This window comes from Coregonus lavaretus, assembly GCF_964263955.1.
Source record: "Coregonus lavaretus genome assembly, chromosome: 9".
Classification (NCBI taxonomy): Eukaryota; Metazoa; Chordata; class Actinopteri; order Salmoniformes; family Salmonidae; genus Coregonus; species Coregonus lavaretus.
In genome coordinates, this window is record NC_139996.1 from 43724617 (window position 1) to 43733594 (window position 8978).

Sequence of the window (8978 nt, forward strand, 5' to 3'; positions counted from 1 at the left end):
GTATTTATTATCATGATGAGGAAAGTCATCATATAATTATGGATGTTTATACTGGATGTTAATATAAGTGTACATTCTGACAGTTGTAATGGGTGATAAACGACATCCGATCCTCGTTTGTTAAGTCTAATGACACTGCTGGTCCTGCTCACACTGCCCTACCCTATGCTTTGACTTGCTTTGACTTCTTTCTCCCCTCTCTCTCCAGATAAAATCTTGCGACTTGTGACTGCAGGCCGCCCAACAACCTGCCCGCTTGACCCCATCCCCTCCTCTCTTCTCCAGACCATCTCCGATGACCTTCTCCCCTACCTCACCTCGCTGATCAACTCATCCTTGACCGCTGGCTATGTCCCTTCCGTCTTCAAGAGAGCGAGAGTTGCACCCCTTCTCAAAAAACCAACACTCGATCCCTCTGATGTCAACAACTACAGACCAGTATCCCTTCTTTCTTTTCTTTCCAAAACTATTGAGCGTGCCGTCTTTAGCCAACTCTCTTGCTATCTCTCTCAGAATGACCTTCTTGATCCTAACCAGTCAGGTTTCAGGACTGGTCATTCAACTGAGACTGCTCTTCTCTGTGTCACGGAGGCTCTCCGCACAGCTAAAGCTAACTCTCTCTCCTCTGCTCTTGTCCTTCTAGACCTGTCTGCTGCCTTTGATACTGTGAACCATCAGATCCTCCTCTCCACCCTCTCCGAGCTGGGCATCTCCGGCGCGGCTCACTCTTGGATTGCGTCCTACCTGACCGGTCGCTCCTACCAAGTGGCGTGGCGAGAAGCTGTCTCCGCACCACGTGCTCTCACCACTGGTGTCCCCCAGGGCTCAGTTCTAGGCCCTCTCCTATTCTCGCTATACACCAAGTCACTTGGCTCTGTCATATCCTCACATGGCCTCTCCTATCATTGCTACGCTGACGATACACAACTAATCTTCTCCTTTCCCCCTTCTGATAACCAGGTGGTGAATCGCATCTCTGCATGTCTGGCAGACATATCAGTATGGATGACGGATCACCACCTCAAGCTGAACTTTGGCAAGACGGAGCTGCTCTTCCTCCCGGGGAAGGACTGCCCGTTCCATGATCTCGCCATCACGGTTGACAACTCCGTTGTGTCCTCCTCCCAGAGTGCGTAGAGCCTTGGCGTGACCCTGGACAATACCCTGTCGTTCTCCGCTAACATCAAGGCGGTGACCCGATCCTGCAGGTTCATGCTCTACAACATTCGGAGAGTACGACCCTGCCTTACACAGGAAGCGGCACAGGTCCTAATCCAGGCACTTGTCATCTCCCGTCAGGATTACTGCAACTCGCTGTTGGCTGGGCTCCCTGCCTGTGCCATTAAACCCCTACAACTCATCCAGAATGCCGCAGCCCGTCTGGTGTTCAACCTTCCCAAGTTCTCTCACGTCACCCCGCTCCTCCGCACACTCCAATGGCTTCCAGTTGAAGCTCGCATCTGTTACAAGACCATGGTGCTTGCCTATGGAGCAGTGAGGGTAACGGCACCTCCGTACCTTTAGGCTCTGATCAGTCCCTACACCCAAACGAGGGCATTGCGTTCATTCACCTCTGGCCTGCTGGCTCCCCTTCCTCTGCGGAAGCATAGTTCCCGCTCAGCCCAGTCAAAACTGTTCGCTGCTCTGGCACCCCAATGGTGGAACAAGCTCCCTCACGACGCCAGGACTCCCTCACGACCCCACCTCTTTAAGGAATACCTGGGATAGGATAAAGTAATCCTTCTACCCCCCCTCTTTAAAAAATAAATAAATTGTAAAGTGGTTATCCCACTGGTTATAGGGTGAATGCACCAATTTGTAAGTCGCTCTGGATAAGAGCGTCTGCTAAATGACGTAAATGTAAATGTAATAAAGTTGAGGGTTTTAATTTTCATGGATAAGGATAAAGTGAATCAATAAGGATTGTCATTTTAAATTTGGTTTTGAGTTATAATTTATAAGATGACTGAGTGATTTAAGTGAATCATTAGTATGTATTAATATAATTAATATAATTATTTTCAAAATGAAGGATATTGATTGAACAATTTAGAACTGTTTTATATAGATATTATGGTTAAAAACAGTGATACATTATTGTAATGTCTTAAGATACACTTATATGATTTATTTTGAGTAGACATTGTTGAATCACACTGTTTGAAACATGGAAGTTAATGTGAGGATTGTGAATGAAATCATGAATATGTTGATTAATTGGGTTAACGTATTAATAGATTAGTAAGTATATACAGTGGGGAGAACAAGTATTTGATACACTGCCAATTTTGCAGGTTTTCCTACTTACAAAGCATGTAGAGGTCTGTAATTTTTTTCTGTGAGAGACAGAATCTAAAACAAAAATCCAGAAAATCACATTGTATGATTTTTAAGTAATTAATTTACAATTTATTGCATGACATAAGTATTTGATACATCAGAAAAGCAGAACTTAATATTTGGTACATAAACCTTTGTTTGCAATTACAGGCATCATACGTTTCCTGTAGGTCTTGACCAGGTTTGCACACACTGCAGCAGGGATTTTGGCCCACTCCTCCATACAGACCTTCTCCAGATCCTTCAGGTTTCGGGGCTGTCGCTGGGCAATACGGACTTTCAGCTCCCTCCAAAGATTTTCTATTGGGTTCAGGTCTGGAGACTGGCTAGGCCACTCCAGGACCTTGAGATGCTTCTTACGGAGCCACTCCTTAGTTGCCCTGGCTGTGTGTTTCGGGTCGTTGTTATGCTGGAAGACCCAGCCACGACCCATCTTCAATGCTCTTACTGAGGGAAGGAGGTTGTTGGCCAAGATCTCGCGATACATGGCCCCATCCATCCTCCCCTCAATACGGTGCAGTCGTCCTGTCCCCTTTGCAGAAAAGCATCCCCAAAGAATGATGTTTCCACCTCCATGCTTCACGGTTGGGATGGTGTTCTTGGGGTTGTACTCATCCTTCTTCTTCCTCCAAACACGGCGAGTGGAGTTTAGACCAAAAAGCTCTAGTTTTGTCTCATCAGACCACATGACCTTCTCCCATTCCTCCTCTGGATCATCCAGATGGTCATTGGCAAACTTCAGACGGGCCTGGACATGCGCTGGCTTGAGCAGGGGGAACTTACGTGCGCTGCAGGATTTTAATCTATGACGGCGTAGTGTGTTACTAATGGTTTTCTTTGAGACTGTGGTCCCAGCTCTCTTCATGTCATTGATCAGGTTCTGCCATGTAGTTCTGGGCTGATCCCTCACCTTCCTCATGATCATTGATGCCCCACGAGGTGAGATCTTGCATGGAGGCCCAGACCGAGGGTGATTGACCGTCACCTTGAACTTCTTCCATTTTCCAATAATTGCGCCAACAGTTGTTGCCTTCTCACCAAGCTGCTTGCCTATTGTCCTGTAGCCCATCCCAGCCTTGTGCAGGTCTACAATTTTATCCCTGATGTCCTTACACAGCTCGCTGGTCTTGGCCATTGTGGAGAGGCTGGAGTCTGTTTGATTGAGTGTGGACAGGTGTCTTTTATACAGGTAACGAGTTCAAACAGGTGCAGTTAATACAGGTAATGAGTGGAGAACAGGAGGGCTTCTTAAAGAAAAACTAACAGGTCTGTGAGAGCCAGAATTCTTCCTGGTTGGTAGGTGATCAAATACTTATGTCATGCAATAAAATGCAAATTAATTACTTAAAAATCATACAATATGATTTTCTGGATTTTTGTTTTAGATTCCGTCTCTCACAGTTGAAGTGTACTTATGATAAAAAATTACAGACATCTACATGCTTTTAAGTAGGAAAACCTGCAAAATCGGCAGTGTATCAAATACTTGTTCTCCCCACTGTACATTTGAAGTATTGGGTGATATTGATATGGATGTTTAGAGTGGTAAATATATATGTTGCTAGGCAAGTACTGAATTGGTTCCTATCATTTTCATATGATCTGATTTTGGTTGAATTTTTAAAGCATGAATAGTTTAATGATTTAACAGGGAGTGAAAACAGAGCGTTATACTGTGTATGTCATATCAGGAATAATAGGAGAACAAAGTCGGAGTTGAACATTGTATCTTTTAACAATCATGGGTTTTTGAGCAATTGGGTCTGAGATGTCACTCATTAGACTATGTAAGTGATAATCACATAGCATTGGATGCTATTATAGTAGATAAAGAGGGAATGTATGTGATTATATGGGGGATACATGTTGGCCATCAAGATTAGGAAGGTCTTGGGAATTTAACTAAAGATATGGGAAATATATAAAACATGCAGGAAGACATTAAGAGTAATAATTCTTAACATATATCATGTTATTCCAGTTTAGAGTCCATTGATAATGTTGATTGAGGAATGGGGAATGTTACGTTGGAAATGTATAAGGTGGATTATGGGCGGCAGGTAGCTTAGTGGGTAAGAGCGTTGTGCCAGTAACCGAAAGGTCGCTGGTTCTAATCCCCGAGCCGACTAGGTGAAAAATCTGTCGATGTGCCCTTGAGCAAGGCACTTAACCCTAATTGCTTCTGTAAGTCGCTCTGGATAAGAGCGTCTGCAAAATGACTAAAATGTAAATGTAATGTTTACAGGATTGAAGATTTGGAAAGAAGCCTATCTCAGTAGATCAGATAGCACCCCAAGTGACCAGTGACAAGCTTGGGGTTCATCTGTATGAAGATGGAGAAGATTTAAGTTATTTTATTTTGATATATTCATTTGAATATATTGTAATATCCATGTAACTTAGTAATGGTTATTGATCTTTGTATTTGTGGGGATGATGTCATGATGGTCACAATTTATTTATATGGATGTTTTCTTGGTAGCATGTATAAGATGATGGGTCAGTTATTTAGCATAGGTTAGGATCTGGTCAGACATATACTACTGATTGGGAATATTGTATTTTATATGAATTGTTGGGGGTTAAGTAATCTTACTTACCACAAAATAAGAAAAAAAAGTGGATTGTAATGATGTCATGTCATAGTATTGTGTGGACCAGGGGAGAGTTAGTAGATAAGTGGTTTGCTGCCACAGAGTCTACATTCCGTTATGTCAAAGGAGATTACTGATGTTGATCTTAGAAATGATTGATGGACAGGATGTATGACTTGGGGGTAAAGAGTAATAACATCAAAGAATGGGAGTGCCAATGGAGGTTTACCAGGTGTTCGTGGAGAGACTTGTAACAGAGTGTATATATAGAGAGAGTGGATCTTTGTTCTGGAGTTAGGAAGTTGGAAGAGGCAGGGCTATGTCCTTTGTCTGTGATAACTAACCGTGGTACCATATTAAATATATTATATGAACTCCCCATCAAAAGTGTCTAAGTATATCCTTACATTCGTAATCACTTGATACCCTAGAAACTCATCATAACAAGGATCGACCACAAGTTCTCAATGGGATTAAGGTCTGGGGAGTTTCCTGGCCATGGACCCAAAATGTCGATGTTTTGTTCCCCCAGCCACTTAGTTATCACTTTTGCCTCATGGCAAGGTGCTCCATCATGCTGGAAAAGGCATTGGTCGTCACCAAACTCTTCTTTGATGGTTGGGAGAAGTTGCTCTCAGAGGATGTGTTGGTACCATTCTTTATTCATGGCTGTGTTCTTAGGCAAAATTGTGAGTGAGCAAACTCCCTTGGCTGAGAAGCAATCCTACACATGAATGGTCTCAGGATGCTTTACTGTTGGCATGACAGAGGACTGATGGTAGCACTCACCTTGTCTTCTCCGGACAAGGTGTTTTCCGGATGCCCCAAACAATCGGAAAGGGGATTAATCAGAGAAAATGACTTTACCCCAGTCCTCAGCAGTCCAATCCCTGTACCTTTTGCAGAATATCAGTCTGTCCCTGATGTTTTTCCTGGATTATTTGCTGCCCTTCTTGACACCAGGCCATCCTCCAAAAGTCTTCACCTCACTGTGCATGCAGATGCAGTCACACCTGCCTGCTGCCATTCCTGAGCAAGCTCTGCACTGGTGGTGCTCCGATCCTGCAGCTGAATCAACTTTAGGAGACGGTCGTGGAGCTTGCTGGACTTTCTTGGGCGCCCTGACGCCTTCTTCACAACAATTGAACCTCTCTCCTTGAAGTTCTTGATGATCCGAAAAATGGTTGATTTAGGTGCAATCTTACTAGCAGCAATATCCTTGCCTGTGAAGCCCTTTTTGTGCAAAGCAATGATGACGGCACGTGTTTCCTTGCAGGTTACCATGCTTAACAGAGGAAGAACAATGATTTCAAGCACCACCCTCCTTTTAAAGCTTCCAGTCTGTTATTCTAACTCAATCAGCATGACAGAGTGATCTCCAGCCTTGTCCTCGTCAACACTCTCACCTGTGTTAACGAGAGAATCACTGACATGATGGCAGCTGGTCCTTTTGTGGCAGGGCTGAAATGCAGTGGAAATGTTTTTTGGGGATTAAGTTCATTTTCATAGCAAAGAGGGACTTTGCAATTCATCTGATCACTCTTCATGACATTCTGGAGTATATGCAAATTGCCATCATCAAAACTGAGGCAGTAGACTTTGTGAAAATTAGTATTTGTGTCATTCTCAAAACGTTTGACCACGACTGTACAGTAGTTCCTATATAGCCATACTATTTGTGATTTAAGTGCATGAGGGTGATAGTTTGTAGTCTGATTTCCTTTACAGTACATTGAGGTACTTAAAACTGTACTATAATCTCCCACCATAATAATAGAGTTATGTAAAGCATGGATCATTATTATTTGGACTGTATAGATTAATGAGTGAAATTTGTTAATACCCATTAGCATATTTAAAAGGATCCACCTTCCTTTGGACATTTTGCACATTTAGATCGAAATTATTGTTAATTAATATCATCACCCCTTTTGAGTTTCTTTGACCATGAGAGAAGTATATTCCCCATCCCTCCCCCAGTCCTTTTTACACACAACTTCATCTAAAGATGTAGAATGAGTTTCCTGTAAACAATAGATATTATATTCCTTTTCTATTAGCCAGGTAAAGACCAATCCTCTTTTCTTATTATCTGCTAAGCCATTACAATTATAACCAGCAATACTTATTTCACCACTTACCATAAAGAGATACAAGTTTCAATTATACTTACAATAATATATGTTTGTAAACTTACCATTAAAAAGTACCATGATGATTGAATGTCCATATAGCGGTACCGTGATATCTGCACTGTTAAGCATACTGTAACTACGACTAAGTAAACCTCCAATTGTCCTCCAATTTTTCACCCGCTAAAACCTCCCCCCATCCCAAGTCGTGTTGTCGTCCCAGTGACTGGAAGACCACCCCTGTACACATGGATCCTAGGGCCTTTAAGAGATTGGGACCCATCCCTTGAAAAGAGCACAAGCTGCCACCTACAGAACAAAACCACAAAATCACAAACAGCATTTCTAGCGCTTTCACCTTGGTTGTACTGTATATATATATATTTTAATAATAACAAATTCATGCATATCTTAATTTATTACCACAATTGACGAATAATATGCGTAATAGTGTAGGCACTTCCTATGAAGTATTGTTACCTTTAACAGTAAAGTATGCTTAACAGTGCAGATATCATGATACAGCTACTGTATATGGACATTCAATCATCAATCAGAACATCTACATTTTTGGCAAGCAATTATTATTAATTTTATATTACAGCTTGTGATTCCATCCTATATGGTCCCTAACATCATTACCCCATAAAAACGAATGTGTCACACCCTGGCTCTGGGACTCTGTTATGTTGAGCCAGGGTGTGTTGTTTCTATGTGTTTTGTGTGCTAGGGTTATTATCTAGTTCATTTGTTTCTATGTTGGCCGGTGTGGTTCTCAATCAGAGGCAACGTGTATCAGCTGTTGCTTGTTGTCTCTGATTGGGTACCATACTTAGGTAGCCTGTTTTCCACAGTGTGTTGTGGGATCTTGTTCCGTATGGTTTGTATTGTAACCAAGGACTTCACGTTTCGTATCGTTTGTTGTTTTGTTTCGTGTGGTGAAAAAAAAAATGTATGTTCGCATTCCACGCTGCGCCTTGGTCCTCTGTGTATGACGATCGTGACAGAATGTGGGATGCATACATGCACACAACCCACCCCACCCCACCCCAGCCACACAAACACCTCTACAGTCGTGGTCAAAAGTTTTGAGAATGACACAAATACTAATTTTCACAAAATCTGCTGCCTCAGTTTTGATGATGGCAATTTGCATATACTCAAGAATGTCATGAAGAGTGATCAGATGAATTACAATTAATTGCAAAGTCCCTCTTTGCCATGAAAATTAACTTAATCCCCAAAAAACATTTTGTAAGTACGTTAAATAATGCATGAACATAAAGTTTTGTGGTGTAAAGAACTTGCATTATGTTTAAAAATGGATAAACAGTGTTTTTCATGGTTGCAAAAGCGAGGGACCCAAATGCAACTGCAATTCAAGAACGACCCACCAGCTGCTTAGAGAGACACTATATTGCAATGGATAGACAATTTATCCTATATTCCATGTCAATTTTTATATCAATTTTTTATATAATCTTATCACTTTCTTTTGTTCTTCTTCCATTATTGTAGTTTTGTCTTCTCCCTCTACACAGATACCCACTTTACGTTTGTTTTTGTTCATCATCTTCTTCCTCCTCTGGGAAACAAGTATTTTTACCAAACAATCTGTACTGCATGTTCTGACACATTATGTAACACCATTAACGTTAATCTTTGATGTCTCCCTCAGGCTTTGTTGGTCTATTTTTCTCTCCCTGGGCATGAGCTATAGTGACAGGTCTCTTCAGAGCCACTAAGTGTGCTCACATTGCTCCTGTAAACCTATCTTGTTGATCCCCACACCCTTAAAAAAGAGGAGAACATCATTGGCAGACACTTTACACCCCCCCCCCCCCCCCCCCCCTCCCTTTAAGGGTCTAATGGCAGCTGGGAAGATTAGACAAACAGAGTCTCTTTTTCTTTC